We start from the raw sequence: 22,010 nt of genomic DNA on the forward strand, positions 1-22,010 counted from the left end.
CCTGTCAGGTCACGTCAATCCCACATCCGTCACCTCTCCCACCCATCTTCGCCTCCCCATGGCTATTGCCCTATCCCCTAGTTTAGACCCTAGTATCTCCTAGCTCTACTTCTGAAGTGATCCTCTTACTTAGGTCTCCCTGCTTTCAGTCCGTACCTTTCCCCCTCAACCCATGCTCACATTGCTGCCAGATAAGCTGCACAGATTTAAAATTTATGCTCTTCTACCCCAAAACTTTCAGGGGTTCCCTTATTCCTCTTGATTCTTAGTTTTCAGACTTTAAAAAAAAAAAAACTGGCTGTCAATTTATTAAAAAGGCTTATTTAAGACTCTGCAATGGTGAGTTCAACCTTAACTCCTGGCTCAATACTGATGGGAGTAATCTGCTTAATCATCTCAGAAGGGCTGTGCAAGTCACCTGTGTATCCTTATCAGAAAGGGCTCCCACTTCTCAGAACCTTCGCCACAGTTTTCCTTGTAGTTTTTCTCAGAGTCTTAGTAGGCAGCCAAACTCGGTCCTTTCGCTTTGAGATTCTAGCCCTCTGTGCCTCTGGGTAAGTCAGCATATACCTTCACCAAAGATTTCATGTTGTGGCTGGTCAAGGTAATTCTAATTCGGTGAATTGCCACTTCTGGTTACTGGGGAGTCTGTCAGGCGTCTATAAAAGCCGGGGCAGCGGCACAGCATCCTCACCAGGCGAAACAGGGCTCCCGCGGCAGCGGGGATTGTGCCATCCTCAGAGAACCAGATTTTTTGTTTATTTTTCCAAATCAATTGAATGCTTTCTCAGACAAATATCTGACACAGACCCCAATGTATAAAACAGATGAAAATGATATTTTATTAATATGAATTTATTTTGCAAGTTTAAAATCATTACATAGGGGGAGGGAAATAGCTCAGTGGTAGAGTGCATGCTTAGCATATACGAAGCCCTGGATTCAATCCCCAGTATTTCCATTTAAAAATAAATAAATAAATAAAATCATGACATTCATGTATCATAAAATCAATCAATGAGGAAAAATGTTAAAATACAACAAATGTTAAAGGACCTTCTCTAGTCATCAAACCATAAGAAAAGAGAAAAAGAAGAAAGAGGGGGAAAAAAAAAGAGAGAGAGACCTACGAAAGATTGCTTTGGCTGCTCGGGGTCTTTTGTGGTTCCTTATAAATTTTGGAATTGTTTGTTCTAGTTCTTTGAGGGATGTCGTGAATATTTTCATGCGGGTTGCGCTGGATCTGTGTATTGCTTTAGGCAGTGTAGACATTTTGATAGTGTTGATTCTTCAAATCCAAGAGCACAAGAAATCTTTCCATTCCTTTGTGTCATTTCGGTTTTCAGATTATAGGTAACCTCCTGGGTTAAGTTTATTTTGAGGTATTTTGTTGTTTTTGATGTAATGGAAATGTCTCTGCCAGTTATAAAATTCTGGTTTTTGAAGTGAAAAAAAAAGTGAATGAAAGGCTGCAAATGGCAAAATATCTTTTATGGGTGAGTTGTATTCCATTATGTGTGTGTGTGTGTGTGTGTGTGTGTGTGTGTGTGTGTGTGTATGCATGCTGCATCCCCAGTATCTATTCAATTGTTGATGTGCACTTAGGATGCTTCCATATCTTGGCAATTATAAATAATGTTGCTCTTAATAGCAGGGTGTATGTATCTTTTTGAGTTAATTCTTATTTTGGGGTTGGCTTTATTCCTTTGATAACTATGTAAGTTTAAAAAGCTAAAGCTTTAAACATTCTTAGAAACAATGAACAGTACATTTGTGTAAATTAAAAAATATAAGTGCAGTAAAAAAAAAAAAAAGATCTATCAAGCCATGAAAGACATGGAAGAAACTTAAAAGACATATTACTAAATTAAAGAAGCCAGTCTGAAAAGGCTGCAAACTGTACGATTCCAACCAAATGACATTCTGGAAAAGGCACAGCTACAGAAACAATAAATAGATCATGGTTTCCAGGGGTTTGGGGAGAGGGAGGGAGGGAGGGATGAATAGATGGAGCACAAGGGATTTTTAGGGCAATGAAGTTATTCTGTATGATACTATAGTGGTGGCTACATGCCATTATGCATTTGTCAAAACCCACAGAATGTACATCAAGAGTGAACCCTAATGTAAACTATGGACTTTGGTTGATAATAATGTGCCCATGTTATACCAAATACGCAACACTGATGAGGGTTGTTGAGGGTAGGGGAGTATATATGTGTGGGTGGGGAGCGCTGTGTACGAACTCTGTATTTTCTTCTCAATTCTGTTGTGAACCTGAAACTGCTCTGAAAGAATAAAGTCTATTAAAAATATAAATAAATAAATAAAATCATGACATTTATGTATCATAAAATCGATCAATGAGGAAAAATGAAGCTCTTCTGATAAACAGAAAAATCTGAAATCAAGAGTAAGGGAACTACATTCTTAACATCCAATTTATTTCTGTTTTTTATTTTGGTGGTACAGAATTGAGAAAATACTTACTCAGATATGTAGCGGCAAATGCTAAACGTTTCAACAGTTATCTTGTAAGATGCCTTATTTGCACAAGAATCCAAATATGTCAAGCTTTAACATAATTTATTTTAATGACTCTGACATGTTCATTTTAATATATGGGCTATTAAACATGTAGTTTATTACGGTTTCAAAATATATATTTCGGCAAATATTTTAATTTACAAAGTTAAATCAAATATCTATGTAACTCCTAAAGCAGTTTTATAGAATCTTTGAGTTCATGAAACATAGTTTGAAACTCTTGCCATAAAAGTGCTTGGTGACCTAGAGACAATCTATTCTTCTGAACTCCTTGTTGTCTACTTCCTTTCACACATTCTTAAAAACAGTGAAAACTTGTTATGTTTTCCATATTATTAGTATTAGAATACATGTAAAATAAAACATACTAAATACAGAAAAGAATGAAATAGAGAAAAATTACGCATAATCCCCCAATCCAAGGCTAACTACTACAAATGTTTTATTGTAATTTCTTTCACTCTTTTACCATTCCTATTAAGATGGATAGCTATGGAGAACTGTGCCAAGCACTTAAATAGATTATCTCATTTAATACAAACACCCTATTAGGCAATTAATGTTATTCATTACATTTAACATTGAGGAGAGGATCAAGTAGGCTGAGTAACTTGCCCAAGGTCACGTAGTAAAGCGCAGAGCTGGGCTTCAGTCCACTATGTGCCTGATTCCAGAGACTATGTACTTAACCACGACACTGTATTGCTTCCCTTTTCATGACCTCTTTCACTTACTTTAACTCTGTCCACTTTAATTTTCTGTTCTTTGAAGATATCTTCCGCTGCTCATGCCATTTCCTTTGCTAGGACTGCCCCCTTCCCCACTTCTGCCTAGCCAAATCCTACTAACCATCCAAATGTCACCTACTCCTCAAAGCTTGTCTAATCCACCCTCCGCTCTCCTCCTAGAGTGCCCACTACTTTTTCCTGTAGTCCATCTGCTTCTTCCTGCCTTCCCCTCCCTCCCACACTCTAACAGAGACAGCAGGGGTTTACTAAAGTTGTTGGTGCTGAGTGACTAGTGGCCCTGCTCCAGTTCCCACACTTTAGACTTGGGCCTGAGCAGTCACACCAGGATGCAGCTACCCAGGGCTAGAGGGAGATGGTCAACCCTCAGATACTAAGTGAATCTGAAATTCCTATGCATGAAAGTCAAAAAAACCATTCCTGCTGTGATCTGGGCAGAGCCAATCTGCGGCCCCTCCTCCAGGGCTGCCTGCTACATTTCGAACTTCTCTTCCCCTCATGGCTGCCGGTGACATTACTTTGAGGAGGATTTCCTCCTGATAAAGTCATTCACATTGCCAGCTTTGTGATCGGCCCTGGGTTCTACAAAGGCAGCCTTAGTACCAAAACAAGTTTTCTTTCCTTTATTCCAAAATTTTTGTGGCCTCCCCTCTCAGGAGGCCATTGCAATTGAAAATCAATGTTCTGGATCGGAGATTATGAAACTTAGTTCCATGGAACTGTGTTTCCGGAATTCACAAGTCATCCCTAGGGGTCCTTGAAAGAAAGTGTGGACATGTTTATCTAACCCACTTGGTTAAGGGTGAGAGCAAGAGATTGTCTGTACACATGCCAACTGGAAAGTGGCCTCACGTGCCTGGGGCGGGAAACCGTGAACCTGCTGGATGCGGGCCATTTGTAGAAAAACAATTTGCCAATGTATTTCTGATACGCCACATCCTTACTTCAGGGATGTAGGAAAATGTGAATCTCCAGCCTGAATTTTGCCCTAAATTCAAGATCCATATGTCCAACTGCTTACCAGACATCTTTACCTAGGTGTAACAGACAGATCCAGTTTCATATGTGGAAATGAGCTCCTGATATTCCTTTTACCCCCAACGCACCCAACCCCACCCTTCCAGTTGGTAGATAACCCCAATCTTACAGTTCTTCTGATCAAAAACCTTACTGTCATTCTTAACTCCAGAGCAAATCTTGCTGGTCCTACAGCCAGAGGTAGACCACTGTTCACCACTCCATTGTCACCATTCTGTCCCAAGTCAACACCACTTCCCTTCTGCATTATCACAAGGCCCTGCTAACAGGTTTCCCTGGTCTCCCCTTGCCCACATTCAGCCTATTCTCCACCCAGCAGCCAACCAGGTGGTACTGTTGGAACTTAACAACATCTACTCAAAACCCTCCAGGGACTTCTCATTTTACTCACAGTGAAAGCCTCGCTGCCTCTTGAATATATCAAGCACACTCCCACCTCAGGGCTCTGCCCTTGCTCCTTCTTCCACCCAGATCTCCACAGGGCTACCTTCTTCATCGTCTTCGAGTGTTTACTTCAAATTCATTTTCTCATCTTCTCATTCCCATTACCTTCCCTAGCCACACTTAATAAAACTGCAAAACAAATATCCTAACCCTCTCCAATCTCCCTTCTCTGTTTTGCTATTCCTCTTAGGACTATCATCAGCTAAGAGACAATGCATTTTACGTTATTTATCATGGTAGTTGGCTGACTACTCCACTAGAAAGTTAGTTCCGTGAGAGCAGGAAATTTTATCTGTTTTAGTCAGTGCTGTATCAGCAGGGTCAGAACAGTGCTTGGCAGTAGTCACTCAACCAATGTTTCTTAAAGTGAATGGATATGGAATGAATGAAAGATACCAGATCTGGATGAAGAATGGATTCACCCTACTTTAATGATTTTCAAATGATATTCAGAGACCCAAATGACCCCTTTCAAGGAGAAGGGAAGGGACACAAGGGGGTAAGATTCTGGATCCCCCAGCCCCCCTGCTTTAACCAGAGCAGACCTTACATATTGTCTTACATATTGTCCATTCATGACAGCTTTGTGTTGAAGAAAACATTACTTGGATGTATTTTTAAGAATTGTTTGAAAATGACTGCCCGAAATCTAAAGAAATCAGAGACTATAACCTTTCCAGGCTAAGAACAATGAGCTGCTTCAGGGAATGGCTACATCAGGTACTCTCTAGTTCCATCAGCCTCAAATTGGGCTCTTGACCATGTGGTCCAGGTATCCCAAAGAATGCCACAGGAGATAAAACATAGCACATTTTCCTGAGAAGCACCTTTATCCCAAATTTGGGAGCAAGTATTAATTTTCTTTTGAAACAGTGGGTAGAGCGGAATAAAAACTTGTCATGAATTTAGTAAATGAAACATAAGCTTTAACAGAAATTGTGTATATGTACAAAGCCACTTCAGACTACTCATTTATTGACTTGCCAGAAGATCAATGTATACATTTCTCCACCATTAAGAAAAGCAGAATTGTTGCAGAAGCACTATATCCAGGTGGTCTGTACCATGGGAGGAAGAAGAAACTGGGACATAAAGAAGTATTATCAAGATAGCCTAAAAGCACACTGCTGGTGGGAATGCAGGTTGGTGCAGCCACTGTGGAAAACAGTATGGAGATTCCTCAAAAGACTAGGAATAGACTTACCATATGACCGAGAAATCCCGCTCCTGGGCATATATCCAGAAGGAACCCTACTTCCAAAGGACACCTGCACCCCAATGTTCACAGCAGCACTATTTATAGTAGCCAAGACATGGAACCAGCCTAAATGTCCACTAACAGATGACTGGATAAAGAAGATGTGGTATATTTATACAATGGAATACTATTCAGCCATAAAAACCAACAACATAACGCCATTTGCAACAACATGGATGTCCCTGGAGAATGTCATTCTAAGTGAAGTAAGCCAGAAAGAGAAAGAAAAATACCATATGAGATCACTCATATGTGGAATCTAAAGAAAAAAAAAAGAAATACAAAACAGAAACAGACTCATAGACATAGAATACAAACTTGTGGTTGCCAAGGGGGCAGGGGGTGGGAAGGGACAGACTGGGATTACAAAATTTGTAGATACTGACAGGCATATGTAGAATAGATAAACAAGATTATACTGTATAGCATAGGGAAATATATACAAGATCTTGTGGTAGCTCACAGCAAAAAAAAAAATGTGACAATGAATATATGTATGTTCATGTATAACTGAAAAATTGTGCTCTACACCGGAATTTGACACAACATTGTAAAATGACTATAACTCAATAAAAAATGTTAAAAAAAAAAAAAAAAGATAGCCTAAAAGCACAAGACAAGCCTACCTGCAGTAAGTAGTTCCTTACAGTAATGCTTTAATTTAACATTGGCCTGGAACTTTGTGCTGATCATGTAGGATGTTCTAAGCCCTCTCCGCACACTGTACAAATACCACTAGAACTTATGTCACAGTCAGAGCCTTTGGTTTTTCCTGCTGAAGTAGGAAACAGCATTAGATTTCCTGTAGCTCAGGGCATGTGGATAGAACAGCTTCCCCTGGGAGGCATGGGCTAATGGATAGAACAGCAAAACCTAGAATTGCAGTGAAGCATTTATTTCATTCTAAACATACGTATTGAGCACCTACTCAGTACTGAGATTAAAAAGAAAAAAGTATGACATTGTTTATTAAAACAATTACCATGATTATAATTATCTAACCAATTAAAACTGTGCTAATAGTAATTACGAATGGTGATAGTTGCAAAATGTATGTACATCTTAAGTGTTCCCACTTATAACTAAGTCTGAGAGCTTCCATGGGATATGATAAGCCTGCAGCTGGGAAGCATAATTTTTACTAGCAACATTTTCCACAGTAGCTATCATTCATGTTGGATTTACATTATTTATTGGTTTCTTAGGAAGGAAAGTACCAGAGTCATGAATGAGGGGGTGGTTGACCTCCACAACTGATCTATGTGGCTCCTACATAGTAGGAAATAATAAAGGTGAAGAGTTCTGGATTGAAAAAAAAACAACAGTTCTTCCACGAGCTCTGCCACTAAATCTCTGCATCACTTCACCTCTCTGAACCTCAATTTCCTCATCTGTAAAAAGAGGGCTTTGGTGGATGAGATCTCCTTCAATGCTCCTTCCAGCTCTGACATTCTATGAGACTATAAAACCCACATTCCCGGCAAACCACTCAGTGCATGTACATATTCTAAAATAGTCAACACCACCGACATGTAAGGACTCAAAGTGTGTGAAAGAGTAATCAGGGGGAGCCCAGTAAACAAATGGACCTTGCTCCTCGGTCTCATTTTCAACAGACATGAGCAAGAATTCAAAGTCCAAGAAACAGCACGGCCTCACCCCTTCTCACACCCCATTCCAAAGAAAGATTAACTATTTAGCATTTCCAAAGTCAAATCAGGGACTGTCAACAAATCCAAATCTAATCTAACAAGCCCCACGATGCTGGCTGGCCAATGAGGGGAAAGCACTGAACAGAATGTGAACAGTTACACTTAGTGATTTGGATAGGATGGTTTTAAGACTACCTTGGCAAGTATCGGTCTAAGCAAAAGGTCAGGAAGACCACGGGGACTAGGCAGGAGGGTGAGAACACCCATGTGAGAAAAGAAGTGGATGGCTGGCCAGTCTTCAGGTCTCCATAGGTCTTCTCTGAGAACAACAGCATTTCTTTCTAGATGCTACCTGGCCACACACGCACTTGATCTCCTTTCACTGTGGGTTTTTTAAGTAAAGTACTGTGCTACCAAATAACCCAGGGCCAGAGCTGGAGGGCTCCTAGGGAGGGTCAAGGCCAGGGCTCCACCTGGTAGCAGGAAGGCCTAATTCTGCACATGTTTTGTGAAACCAACACAGATCCAAAATAATTTTTATTTTTGAGGACGTGTGAGATGAGTACATACTCTCCTGTTCCTCCAGATAGCCACCACTCCTGGACTTACACCGAGAAGCCTGTCCCCCAAACATGTCTGAGTTTGACCTAAGAGTCAGAGACCAGACCTCTCTGTGGCACCACTCGCTCTCTTACAGTCTCCCTCCCTCTGCTGCTGACCTCTCAAGGCTCAGCCTCAGCTTGGGCTCCAGCAGCTTTCCAAAACTAACACCCCAACATCGAATCAGTCCAGAGCTTCTCTGAGAAGGGACTTAATGAGAAGGAACTTAATTTGGACCTCACAGGGCTTCCCCCTGCATGGCCGCCCCAGCCAATACCAGAAGCACTTTGAAATGGGCCTGCATAGTAAGCACTGGACTTTTTGCTCCACTGCAGGCTGGGGACCCCTGCAGGCCAGGGTGGGCTCAGCTAGTTCTCTGAAAGAAAGCAAGATAGTGAGTCCCTAGGAGGCAGTTCATTTGCCTTTTTGTCAGGATGTTTCCCATGTTGTCCTGGAAGTGCCCACTTTCAAACACTATGTCCCCTGTGAGACCACATGGTTTAATTTGTTGTTCAAAAAATATAATTACCATCCTTAGAAACATAACTAGGCAGGAGAAAGAGACAGCTCAGGTAATATTTCTTTGGCAAAGAGATAGATAGATAAAAGTGTCTTTTTGTTTTCTTTTTTCCCTCTCTAGTATCCTTTCCATCAAATTCAGTCTGTCTCTAACAAGAGGCTGGCTTATGTACTTACCTTCATTTCAAACTAAGACATTAGAATCTATGCTTGGAATTAGTAGAAGCTGGAGTAGTGAAGATAAAGTTGATAAATTATTATTTAAATCAAAGGATGAAAACTGGAGGTCTACAGCCATGTTCTGTGTGCCTCGTAGTGACTTGTGCCGTTTTTAAAAGGCTACTAACATTGGAAAAGTGGGAGACATCACATAAAAAATCGTATTTCTAGTGTTTCTATTGTAGAAAAGAGCAATGAAATAAGAGCTGGTTCTTTGAAAAGATAAATAAAATTGATAAACCTTTAGCCAGACTCAAAAAAAAAAAAAGGCCCAAATCAATAAAATCAGAAATGAAAAAAGAATTTACTAATAAAACCACAGAAATACAAAGGATCAGAAGAGAGTACTATGAGAACTACATGCCAATAAAATGGACAACCTAGAAGAAGTGGACAAATTCCTATAAATGTACAATCTCCAAGACTGAACCAGGAAGAAATAGAAAATACGAACAGACCAATTACAAGTAATGAAACAGAATCAGTAATTTAAAAAACTCCCAACAAACAAAAGTCCAGGAACAGATGGCTTCACAGGTGAATTCTAACAATATTTAGAGAAGAGTTAACACCTATCCTTCTCAACCAATTCAAAAAATTTCAGAGTAAGGAATGCTTCCAAACTCATTCTACTAGTTCAGCTTCACCATGATACCAAAGTCAGACAAAAATAATCACAGAAACTGAAAATCACAGGTCAGTATCACTGATAAACATAGATGCAAAAATCCTCAACAAATTATTAGCAAACTGAATCCAACAAAACAAATACTCAAACCATGTTTCCTGGTTGACTGGCTGACTGACTGGTTGGATGGAAGAATGAGTGAATTTCTCCCATAGTCCATTCACTACTTCATCATTTTGTTCTCTTCACCATTTCTCCTTTAGGAGCCTGCAGGTGGAGTTAATCATCTAGCTATAAAAGGGAAGTGAAGGTAGTAAATACAAAAAGGTTTTGACACCCATATCAGGCATGGATATAGATCATTTGTCCCACATGGGTACTGATGCATAAGACCATTCAGTCATGATCATAGCCTCCCTGCTACTGAGGCTTGGCCTTATCCCAGCAGACCAACCAGTAATTGCCCTCTTGACTATGTATGTCATCCTTAAGACTCTCACCTGTGAATGTCAGTCCTAAAAGGCACTGCCCAGAATTCCACCTAGCTCTGGCCCAACAGGCTTAAAAAACAATTGAGGATAGGACTTTTGAAGACAACATAGTTTGATGGTGCTCATCATCTGTCCTTTAATTCCCTGCAGAACAGACCACTATAAAGTTTGCTGGAACTAATGTTTATTTTTTGAAGATTACTTCATGTCTCCTATTAGCCTTTCAAAAAATTATTAGTCAGTTTTGCCCTGTGTGAACAAAACTGTAAGCAGTCACCAGGATTAAACACAATTTTCATACCATATTCCTTTCCAATCCATTCAGACAATTTCTGTTCCTCTCCATGGAAACATTTATTCTACATTTATCCTAGATCCCAGATCACATAAGCTGGAAATAACCTCAGAGATTGCCTACTCCAATTCCCTCATTTTAAAATGTGTTTCCTATTCCTATTGTAACAAATTACCACAGACGTAGTGACTGAAAACAACATTTATTCTTTTACAGCTCTCGAAATCAGTCTCACTGGGCTAAAAGTCAACGTGTTGGCAAAGCTGTTTCCTTCTGGAGGCTCTAGAGGAGAATCCTTCTCCTTGCCTTTTTCAGCTTCCAGTGGCCTTCATTCCTTGGCTTGTAGACCCTTCCTCCATCTTCAAAACATATCACTCCAACCTCTGCTTCAATTACCATATTACCACTTCCTCCTCTGACTGCTTCTGCATCCTTTTTTTTTAATTGAGGTGTAGTTGATGTACAATATTATATAAGGTTCAGGTATACCATGAAAAGATTAAATCATCTTGAAATGATTCGAGCATGGTGATCAGGAACCACCTCCCTTTTCCAGACAATTATCTGTATATTTTGGCATGGCCTCCCGGAGTTACTTTAATAGTGGAAGCTTCAGACCAGATCAAGAAGAGGGCCAGTAGGAGTGACATAGAGAAGAGGTGGGCCAGACGAGTTCTCAAGATGGTCCTGAGTGACCAAGGCTAAGCTGATCAACAGGACTGTATAACCTTGTTGAGAATTCTGAAGATTGCTTTAACAAGTAGAATACAGATGTGCATTACAATCAATATGTGAACAAATTAATAGTATTCTATTAGCATCCATTAAAGGTCTAAGGAAATAGATATGTTTCAGTAGGAAATGTACATAAAATAAAACACAGAAGGTTAGTGACATAGTCATGGATAGTGAATCAAATTAAGTTCTTACTGAGACAGATGCAATTTTCTCTTAATGATATTTAATAAGGGATTTTAAAAAAAACTTTTGTAATACAGTAGTATGGTAAGTTCTGTATTCATAAATAATTTCCATCACACTTAAGTGGAATCCATAAATCTCATATTCATGACAAATTGAACTCTGTGCCTCCTAACCTGGCCGTGAATGAGTGGTGGTGACTTTTCTGAGAGTGTAGTGGGAATACAGAAAACTCTCATTTTCTATTTATTCTGATTACCACATAGAAAGCATAAATTCTATTTACAATAGAGTCATGAAAAAGAAGTACTCTATCTTTCGGTTACAGTTAAATTCACACTAAGCATAAAATTATTGATTGCTGCCCAGATAAAAGCTACAAAGCTCTAAAGATCAATGAATTTAAGTGGCGCCAACTGGAGTGAACATGAAATCAGCCAATAAATTTAGAACAGTGCCTCCCTAAAGGGGAATTATCATCACACTCAACACTTTATCTCTGTGGGCAAACATGTCCGTACAGAAACAGTGCATTCTTCTCTACAGGCAAGCCATGGAAATCCAGTTTCTGTATTCCATGACTAACAAAGAATTCACAATGAAAACAAAAAATAATCTTTTGAAGAAAATGATGGAGCCTCCAAACAAAACAAAACAAAACAAAACAAAACAAAACAAAACAAAACAAATTTGGTATCTTCACACATATCTCTGATTCCCAAACAGCGAATTCTTACTATTTCTCCTCCAAGTTAACCAGCTACCACTTCACCCAGACACTGGAAACACTTAATCCCTCCTTCAAGGGTTCCAGGTCCTATCCCTGTTTCCAACCCAAGATATACTCTCTTGAATTACCTCAAACCCAATCTAGGGGGAGGGGGTATAGCTCAATGGTAAACTGTGTGCTTAGCATGTTCGAGGTCCTGGGTTCAATTCCCAGTACCTCCATTAAAATGAATCAATCAATCCAGTTACCCCCCCAAAAGTAAATTAAAAAATAATTAAAAAACAAACTATCATGGCACCAGGAGCTGCCAACACTTCCTTCACAAGTCTCCTTTCTCCTGCTGTGTGGCAAATGCCTGTTCTCTCTAAGCTTTAATTTCCTACTCTGAACAATGGGGATCAGAAAACATTAATATCTCGCTGGTTAATTCTGCGAATGAAAGATGGAACTTATACAGAGAAGCTGATTCAGTGCTTGCCACACAGTGGGCGATTATGAGAAGGTAACAATAATAATAACAGTAATAATAATGAGGCGTTTTCTCCATTTAACATTCTCTTTTGGACAGATGAGAGCCTCACATTTGCTGCGTTCCCATCAATTTAGATACACTCATCCCTCTCTAGAATTCCAGTTGTCTCTGCAGAGTCTATCACTTGGCCAGCACTACCCTCCCCTCCATATCTGGCCAGAACATACCTTATGGCTGACTGCCAATCAGTCTTGACAGGATCAAATTAATGCATCTATAGCCCACGTTTACACTGACACAAAATCATGGCATTTTTGAGCTGGAAAGGACCTTAGAGTTTCCCAACTCAGATTGTCCTGTGGTCCCGGAGAGTGTTGAAATACTCTGCTGCGAGAGCAGGTGGGGGAAGGGCAAAGCAGAAGCCAGGAGTTAAACTACCTTCAATTTTAAAAAAATTTAAGAAGTTCTACTTTGGTGGATTACGGATTGTATGTTTGGAAAGAACAATCAAGTCCAATTTCTTCCTATTATAGAGGAGGAATCTAAGAGTCAGAGAGGTGTGATTTGCTCCAAATCATAAAAAAAAAAAAGTTAGTGGCAGAGCTTGAATTAACACCCAAATCTGCTGGGTCCCAATCCTGTGCTCCAGTGTTCTTCCCCATAAACCCAGCTGCCCCAGGGGTCATAGCCTTATTCTTGAATAGACTATTGAGCTTGAGACTGTAAAAAAGGCTTACTATGGCTGGCCTAACAATTTGAGTTGCATGTGCACATCATTAAGGCTCTTATAACCCGCCATGCCCTCCGTAAAAGGATAAATTTTCAACTGCTTCACTCATTTACACCAGGACCGTACCACCCTATTCAGCTCCAAACTATGCTGACTACTGGTTCTGCTGTTCCTCCCATTGCATAATGTTATTTTCTTCCAGATAATAACCTACGTTTTCTCTCCAGTGTACCTAGCGCAGGACATGGTCCTCAGTAAGTATTCAGTGAATCACTGCAGACTAAGGGACCAAAGGAATGGCTACAAGTGTGCCTCTCCATATTGGAAATAGAACCTCATGTCTCCCTGGATGACAACCAGTATAGATTCACCCAGTCCTCAGGACCTGTCTACTGCTTGGGCAACTGTGGAGGCTGGCGAGATGAGACTCAGGGAGCTTAGGGCAGGCAAGCCTGATTCCACAAGCTGCAGACTGGTGCTGGGTGATCGAGTTACCAAGATACTTGTTTTGACCATAAAGGGTTGAGACATTCTGAACTGGTGAACCCAGGACCTTGAGCATGCTAAGCCCATGCTCTACCACTGAGCTATAGCCTCCCCTCTCCCCTTGCTTCTTGAATCAACTCTCCTAAACCCCCTGCCCTGCTAACACATCACTGGGGTCATACGGATTAGAGTTATCTCTAAATGTGAAAAAAATAATAATTAAAATCATCCTCAGCATTACTGCTTTATTTTTTGTTATGTTAGATGTTTTTTAAAGCAGGGCTGAGCTTTACTTTTTGTTTGATTGACTGGGGAATCTTATTTTCTCCATGGTCTGACACTTAAGGCCTTGTCTGTTCCAAGCAGTGTACGTGCAGGGAGCCATCTGAGTTTCAGCAATCCTTCCCACCAACCTCAGCCATGACTCCCACTGGATGGGTTATAAGCATGATGCAGGCTATGTGCAGGGCTTTGGCAACAGCTAAGATGTGGGTTCAACTCTTAGCTCTACCACTTCCTAGCTCTGTGACTTTAAGCCAGTTATTTCACCTCTGTGTGCCTAAGACTCCTTATCTGTAAGATAAGAATAAAAATACCTACCAGTGGTATAATAAAAAACGTATTTGGACTTTGTCCCTGATTCCTGTCTCAAAGCTCCTAAAACCCATGGAATTTTGTGAGTGACAGGAGTATCTTGTTAGTCATAACAAGCCCTTTTCAAAACCTGAGTTTATGCAAATTAGTAACTCCAGATGGGGGCCCCTGGATGGCTTCAGGATGAAGGCTGGTCACCAGAAAAAACACCCAAGGGATTGGAGGGCTGGAACGTTCAGCCCTACTCCCAGGCTTCCAGGGAAGGGAGGAGGGACTAGAGATTACATTCTATAAAAACTCTTGAAAAAGGAAACTCAGAGAGCTCCCAGATTGGTGAGCACATTGATATGCTTGGAAAGTGGCACACCCAGAGAGGACACAGAAGCTCTGTGCTTCCCTGCCCAGACCTTGCCCTATTCATCCCTTCCATTTGGCTGTTCCTGAATTCTATCCACTATGATAACCAGTAATCATAAGTAAAGTGCTTATTTATGTAAAATATTTAAGTAAAGAGTTCTGTGAGTCATTTTAGTGAACTCTCAAAGCTGAAGGGGGAAGTTGTGGGAACACCTGAATTGGTAGTCAGCCAGGCAGAAGTGTAGATCACTTATACATCCCAGGGGCAACTGGCTTCTCAAGTGAGGACAGTCTTGAGGAACTGAGTCCTTAACTAGTGAAGTCTGGGCTAACTCTGGGTAGTGAGTGTCAGAACTGAATTGAATTGTTGGACCCCCATCTGGTGTCAGAGAATTAGAGGAAGAGTGGGTGTTGGAAAAGATACCACATATTTGATGTCAAAAGAAACAACAACTCTATGAGGTTTTTGAAGATTAAATAAAACAATCTATGACATATAGAAAGTGATTAACAAAAAGCAACTATTACTGTTACTTGCATGACTATGCGTCTTCAGTAGTTCCTGAATGACATCTGATGTCTTCTGATGGACTTGGAATCCTACCTGGAACACCAACCAGCTTGGCTAGGTCCCTCAGTCCCCATCCTTTTCCTCTTGGACTAGACCTGTCCCTCTGTCCCCCACTATGAGCTGATATCCTGCTGAAACTGGACAGACATCCATACCCACTCATTTACCCCAAAGCATGATGTAGCCACGTGTCTAACCCTTAGTTCCACCTGTGCTACTAGGCCGAAACCATCAAATGAGACCCTCTGGACATAAATAACTGCCCAATTGAAGGGGAAATTTGTCCTGTCTTCTTGGATGCTCAGATTTAGAGAAAGGGCCACCCTCCTTGGATGACAGCCTGAACCCTGGTTCAGCACAGTCGTGGTCCCTCCTCCCCGCTCCTGCTGCGTCTCAGCCTGTGACACAGCTTAGGACATATGGCTGTGACTTAAAAGGCTGAACAAGACAGGTAAGGGTGTTCTCATGACTTTCAGAGCAACTTACACTCCAAAAGGTCTTTATATTGACTTCAAAAAGAATTTAAGACTATGTACTAATCTTCCTGGGATGTTCCAGTCAAGATCACCTTTTATCTAAAAAAATTGCAGATCTCTGCCATGTGATTCACATATTACTAGAACTTTCTGACTTCTTTCGAGAGTTTAGATATTCCAGCTAAAAATTTTAAACACCACATTTCTGCTAACACCCCCCCCCCCCCCCGCCTGGGGAAGAAATGCATAGAAAGGACCATTGAGACCATTCTGACTGCCCTGACACAAGAATCTGCCTGTCTGCGACCACCACAGGAGGCAGGATGAATGGGGCTCTTCTGTCGATTTTTTTTAAGAATAGTAATCCAATTACCTCCAGCTCCCATAGTCAAAATAAGACTTTCCTGGACAAAGATAGAAGGGAATTCATTTGGACAAGTGAAGTCTGTTAAATCCAAAACCAAACCCCAAACCAGCATGCACATGTATCTTTCTTTATATAACAGGCTTGTTTCTAAATGTGCTGCACGTGAAAAGACTTTTTAAAAATAAATTGACCCATATTTTAAGCACACCAGAGGAGCTTGCTATTTAAAGAAATTTCTGTGAGTCATTTTGTAGAGCAAATAACCACCCATTAATTTATTCGTGACATCTGATTTCCACACATTACTTTTACTTTAAGAGAAAAACGGTAACATATTTTCTACTGATTCCCAGAAGAACAAAGTCATGACCAGTAGATTATGCCAGAATTTTGCCATATCCACATTGTAGCTATAATCAGCTGAAAAGATCTGTCTCAGATCCTGGTCACTGACTTATAGTGCCACAGAGCCTGAAAGGACCTTGGACATCAGGAATCACATCTACAACATATCAAAATAAGCTTCCATCCCATGGTCAAGATCACAGAAAATGACCAAGCTGACCACAAAGATGTTTTTATGCCTAATTTCAAGCACACAGATTACACATCACAGACCAGACAGAGGTGTATATTCTAACCTAGGAGATAAAATGCCAGGCACCTGTGCCAATGGTTGGCATCCAAGATAGCTTTGGGACACTCATGTGCCAGTGTAATCAATGACGTGTGAGTAGGCAAACATACACCAGAGTGCCCAGGAAACCGCAGCCAAAGTGTCTGGAGGAAGTGTCCTGAAGCCAGTAGGGAGAGGCTAATTTAGGGCTGCTGAGCTAGAGGGCATGTAGAAGGAATTAAGATGGAGGGAGAGTTTTTGCCCCCCTTTCCTGTGGCAGCCAGGACCCTGCCATAGTCACAGTCCTAAGGTTTTCTATTTCTCACAACTTCTTCATACTTTTTAACACTTCAGAAGTCACAGGCATCCAAAGGTCCTTTATTTATTTCCCTACATCTCTCTCTACCCTACCCAGTAAACAAACACTTCCATTTCCTCATCTTCATTACCATATACTATGCAACTTGTTATGTACTACAAGGATAATTTGTCCACTTTAAACAGGATTTATGCATATGCTCCCTCGTTCCATGATGGATTTGGGATAACTTTCACTTAAAAATGCAATAGGAAAATATAAACACAAACTAACATTTGGGATGAAACACAATTGTATAATGGCAATTTTAAGGGGTGAGGAGGAGACCAAAGCAATATGGCACCTTACGTAGCTAATCTATAGTGGCAGTTATAACTATATACATCCTTATAAAGTTATCTAGTTATGTAGTGTATCTGGTGATCTGGGTACAGAGGGATAGCTTAGAGGATCCTGGGGAATAAATGGTTAACTTATAGCTTGGACTCTCCCTCTCAAATACCAACTTTGTCCTGAGGCTTTTGCCTGGAGACCAGAGGTACTCTAGGGATGGGCCTATAATTGGGGAGGGGAGATTTCACCTTAGGTAAGATACAATTAAGTGCCAAACTGAGCGGCAGTCAGGCCCAGTCAGGGTGATCAGAGGCAGTGAGATGCGTGGGAGCTGGGTTTCCTGGAGCAGCTACAGAAGAAGCCAGGATTCTGCAAGTCTCAATTCCTCTCTGCCAATGAAATACGAGCTTCTCTTAATTATTTTCCACCACACTTTCTCAGTAATCACACCTATCCTCCCAGAGCCTTGGCAAAAGGGGGGCCGGCTTCCCATCCAGGCACGCAGGGAATGGATGAAACTACACTGTCATGAAAATTTCAGAAAATTAAATATAAAGCTTTACACTTGAAGGTTGAAAACATTTGGCCATTTGGGTCAAGAGGAGCATCGCTCTATCATGTACGGCGGGGATTATAATGCCACATTGCTCATTGAGAGGGAATCCACTGCTCCTAAAAGGAGCTGCTATTGTCTGTGGCCCAGATAAACTGCACTTGTAACTTGCTCATGTGCACTGACACTAGGCAAAACTGATATTCAAGAGTCCTGAGGTGCGTATGGGATGACAGGCTGGGTTCCCTGCACTATCCACGTATCTGTCTAAAAAACACCATTTCTCACTCTACCTGAGACCCTACGTGAGACCACTGGCATGTGTATCCAACACAGTTCTCACCCAAAAGGCATATAATAATACAAAAACTGCCAATAATAAAAAAATAAGTACCACTTCTGTAGTATTTCTTATATGCCAAGAACGGTTCTAAGCTCTTTATATATATTAAACCATTAAATTCTCATATGAGGTAGATACTGCTATTATTGCCCACACACAGAGAAAGAAACTTGCTCTGAGTTTCACAATGAATACGTGGCAAAGCAGCAATTCCAACCCAAGCTATCTGGCTCCAGTCTTTGCTTTCAACATGTATGATCTACTGCCTGTGTATGATCTAAAGCAAGGGGCAAAGACTAACCTATATCACTCATATTGCCCCAGGGAGCATGGAACATATAGCTCCGATAGCAAGGCTAGTCTTAGGAGAACACAGACTAGGGCATCAACTACATAGTATGATTTGAGAAGAACTGGGCAGAATATGTTGCTGAAAAGCATCCCACATTCTGCAAAGATACCACAAATTTCCACCATTAGAAAGTCACTTCCCTACTTCTTAAAGGCTTTTCTATTTTTAAGAATTCCCTATGGAAAAGTAAATATCACTGGGTAAGGTATTCCTTAAATCATTATCAGGCTTCTACAAGGTGATAAAATAAATGTTCATTGAACTTTCACTCATAAGAGTCGAGCTCTAGTTCTGACTGCCAATTTCCTAGCTGTGTGACCTTGGGTAAGGCACTTAACTTCACTGGGTCTCGGTTTCTTTATCTGTTAAATGGCAATGCTAACACCTGATACAACTCCTTCGTAGGACTGTTGCAGGAATTCAATGGATGCAAAAGAGTTTAATGAATGCAAAAGGATAACTCAAAGGTATTAATGTGATCAGCTAAATTGGTAGGATTAGATAAATTAGTTGACACCCAGAGAATTGTATGCAGCCACTTTAAGATGGACAGAAAGAAAAGACATCGTCCAAAAACATTCTGGCCCAAACAATTAAAAAATGTCAGTCTGGGTAGAAATGACTGCCACCTGACTGGGTCTTTTTCGGGCATGATCATACTTTCCCATGAATCTCCACTGCCTTGGCCTTGGCTCTTCTTGTCTTTGACTCCTGAAACTGGACACTCTGGCTGGGTGTTTCAGGCCCCAGGGCCCCAGGCTTGGCTACATCTCTGGCACTAGTGCTATTTCTTGACTATCTCTGCTAGTGTGTTACTCCTGACAACAGATGCACTCTGCTCCATCTCCACCTGTGACTTAGCACGCCTTCCCACTGACTGACTTCCTCAACTCACCGAGACCCCAGTTTCAACAGGACCCCGGAACCTTGCTTCTCTGCCTCAGCCAATAAGTACTTCTTAAGTGCCAACTATGTGAAAGGCACAGTGCCCCTTCCACCAGGCAAGTGGATGCTACAGCTACAACAGCAGGGAGCTAGAAGTGATGGGTAGGCCAAAGGGACACCACGATGGAGGACAAGACCATGGAAAAGTATGACAGAAGATAAAAAAGATAATCTTTGTCTGCTTTACTCTTTGCAAAAAACACTGTAACTGTTATAAAAGTAACAATTAAGCACAGATGAAAGGCGTGCTTCCTGACCTCAAAAGGCTTCAACACAATGGGGGAGATGTACAAGAAAAGAGTCGATAGTCTCTTCAGGGGCCTAAGCACCTCTAAGGAAATACCGTTTTGTAAGAAATCTCTCTTTGGTCGCCACTTTGTCCCATAAAGGCCTTAAGTAAAGCATGATTATAATGCAGCCATTTAAATGTAAGTCCCAATGATTTGTTTGAAATATAAATTGTGCTGGGCTACTTTTTTATGCTATATACAGTTCCCCCCCCCCATTTTTTAAACGTTCTTATTGGGACGTAACACACATACAGTAAGGTGCACAAATCTTAAGTGAATGGCTCAATAAAGTTTTACTTATATATGCACAACGTAACTACCACCCAGCTCAAGATATAAAATATAATAACACACCAGACGCTTCCCTTCTGCCACAAGGTCAATCAGAACCCCATCGCAAGGAGGTAGGGTATAGCTCAGTGGTAGAATGTGTGCTTAGCATGCACAAGGATCTGGGCTCAGTCCCCAGTACCTCCACTAACAACAACAACAACAAAATCCTATCACAATGAGGTAACTACTATTTTGATTTTCACGTAACAGGCTTTACTAAGCACGGATGAGTTATACTTGTTTGGAGAGCGCTAGCCTCTAAATGCTAGGTCTCCACTGATATACTTCGACAGCTTAGACACGAAACATTTTGTCACGCTCAATGCTCTTAGGCTACCCAGACCCTACCTGCCAGGCTACCCCTCTGAGTTCCCCATAACCATTAGGACAATACCAATTATTCACCAAAAGGAAGGCTATCTCAAGCCATGGAACGTAAATAGGGCCTGTACCATTATAGGAATCCACTGACACAGGGTTATCACTTTGCTACATGACCATGAATGGATTCATCTTTGTTGAGAGCCCATAGGCTATTATTAGGACAGCTCCACTTAATTTGTTACTCTGCTAACAGCATGCCTTACTTGGAGTAGAAATAAAATGTCACCGTTTCTTCCCCTCTTGGTTAGGGAATGTACCCCTGTCTTCCCCACTGGAACTCAGGAGAATGGATGGTCTCATCAAGGCCTGCTTGTCCTCTATCCATAGGCTGAGAATCTGTCTTGCTCTGAAAGTACACTCAGCTAACAAGAAAGACTTCTCCTTGCTTCATCTCTAAAGCTAGGAAATGAGTATTTAATGAAACCAATCCACAATAAAAGCAATCACTACTATAATGAAGGTCCATATATGGCACAATGGGAAGAGGAATGGGAAGAGGAAGGAGAATGTGAGTTACGGAAGACTTTCCAGAAGACGCTGTGCTTAAGTTGACTTAAAAGAGGGAACAGCCTGGAAAAAGTCTTGGATATATCAAAGCACATGGTATTATCAGGCAATTCATAAAGCACAGTGTTGCAGAATGAAGGGATGGACGTGCAGAGAGACAAACCTGGAGAAAACAGAAAAGGTCATGAAGGGCCTTATATGCCCCGAAAGAAGTTTAGATTTATACCATAAGCAATGGAGAACCACTAAATAATTTTGAGCTGGACAGTTACCTGATTAGATACATATATATATTTTAAAAAATTACTCTGCCATCAGTGTGGAGAATCTAATAGGATAGGGGTGAGATTGAAGACTAGTGAAATGATCCAAGTGGGATGTGGTGAGGTACCAATAGGACATCCAGGTGGAGATATTATAGAGGCAGCTGAAAATGTAGATCTGGAGCATAGAAGAGTGACCTGAGCTGAAAGTAGGGTTTGTAGGGGGTCATCTGTACGTAAATGATAGTGACTTAGACTGCCTAGGAAGAGAATACAAGACAGAGTACAAGGGACACAACATTGTAAAATGACTATAACTCAATAAAAAAAATGTTTAAAAAAAGAAAGAAAGAAAAGACAGAGTACAAGGTCAAGATTAGAGCCTTGGGAAAGTATGAAGAGTCCAGCCCAAGAAGAAGAGCCAGAGAATGAGGTAAGAGGTAAGAGGAAAAAACAAGGACAGAAGATTGTCACAGTAGTCAAAGGAGGGAGGATTTTCAAGGAGGGACTGGTTAATATTTCATAGGCTGTAAAGTGTTGCAAAACAAAAGTCTACATTGGTCGGGCAATACAGAGGTCATTGGTGACCTCAGTAAAAACTGTCTCAGGGCTAGATCACACCACATCCAGG

At 41.0% G+C, this 22,010-nt stretch overlaps 1 pseudogene; it reads right to left on the reverse strand.

Moving 5' to 3' along the window:
* Positions 1-323: 323 nt before the first annotated feature.
* LOC141576241 (small ribosomal subunit protein uS10-like) lies at positions 324-4,578 on the reverse strand (annotated as a pseudogene).
* Between the last annotated feature and the right edge of the window lie 17,432 nt (positions 4,579-22,010).

The sequence above is a fragment of the Camelus bactrianus genome, chromosome X, assembly GCF_048773025.1.
Source record: "Camelus bactrianus isolate YW-2024 breed Bactrian camel chromosome X, ASM4877302v1, whole genome shotgun sequence".
NCBI classification, from domain to species: Eukaryota; Metazoa; Chordata; class Mammalia; order Artiodactyla; family Camelidae; genus Camelus; species Camelus bactrianus.